The following is a 1,261-nucleotide window of genomic DNA, read 5'->3' as shown; positions in this document are numbered from 1 at the left end:
AACCCGGAATCTGGCATTTGGATCAACACATTTTTCAAGATTCGGACTTTTCGGCGTCTAAATTCGATCCTAAATCAGAAAAGGGAAAGAAGAAATAAATGGGCAGACAATTCAAGAATTCCCATTAAAAGCAAGATACACTAATGGAAATTATGCATTGCTGAATCCTTCAATTCTCACATCACCGATCAGTGATAGGAGAGTGTCAATAGACCCACAAGACACATCCCAACAAAGGAAAAAGAAGCAGAGCAAAGTCATATGCTGCTGAAAACAGTACTTTCATGAACTCCTCCTTGTTGACAAAGATTCTGAGGAAAACAAAATAAGGTTTAACAAAACTAAAGGAAGCAAAACGAGATGTGGAAATACGTCTTAAAGCTGATCTTGCAATATCTGTGAAGTTCGGCAGGACGAAATAATGACGAAGTTCCTCAAATGTTGTGTGTGGTTCCACGCCAGTGTGCAAAAGTAAGTATGATGAAAAAAGTATTTTATTGTGATAGCTGCAAACCTGAATGAGTAACTAATGTTCAGACTGTTCAGTGTAAGTCCAAAAGCAGCCTTGTATTTTAGATACTGAATATGTATCATAGGTTCAGATTTGTTAGCTAACGAGAAAAAAATTAAAATTAATATTGGTCATACTCACCAAAGTTACGTGTTTATTCTTACAGTCGAGGAAGTCTTTGGTCGTATGATGTATGATTCCAGTGGTAGAATCTACAAGATCAGCTAATAAATTGTACCACTTTGCACTTCCCCATCTGTTGGTTATATGTTTTAAATTTTAGAAAATTTATTTTAGAAACTTTTGCTACATGTATTTGAGAAAATTGGCTACACATTGTTAGCATTACATTTAGATAATACTGTGTATATTATATTTCACTAAAACCAGAAGAATGGCGAAAGTGGTACAGTTTGTGAGACTTTATTTACACCTTTGGAATTATCTGTCCGTCCATGTTTTGTCTTGCAATACGGCGTCAGGTTAGTTCACAATTTTCATATGCTACAGGATTGCAAATAACAAATAATTTTTATGTTTTATTCCAAATTTAAAAAGATTGTATTACCGATTAAATAGAGATTTTCATAAGAAACTTAGGTTGTGTGCAGTAATTGTTATGTGCAATGATCCAGACACGTAGCCGTCTCATGTACGGATAAATTGGGAAAATTGTAAAAACTGTTTGTTGTTTTATGGAAGTATTTAAAATGAAGTCCTTTTTACGGTACTTTTATTGTTTCACGTTTT

The sequence above is a fragment of the Schistocerca americana genome, chromosome 3 (assembly GCF_021461395.2).
Source record: "Schistocerca americana isolate TAMUIC-IGC-003095 chromosome 3, iqSchAmer2.1, whole genome shotgun sequence".
In the NCBI taxonomy this organism is placed as follows: Eukaryota; Metazoa; Arthropoda; class Insecta; order Orthoptera; family Acrididae; genus Schistocerca; species Schistocerca americana.
Note: the sequence above shows the minus strand (reverse complement) of the source record.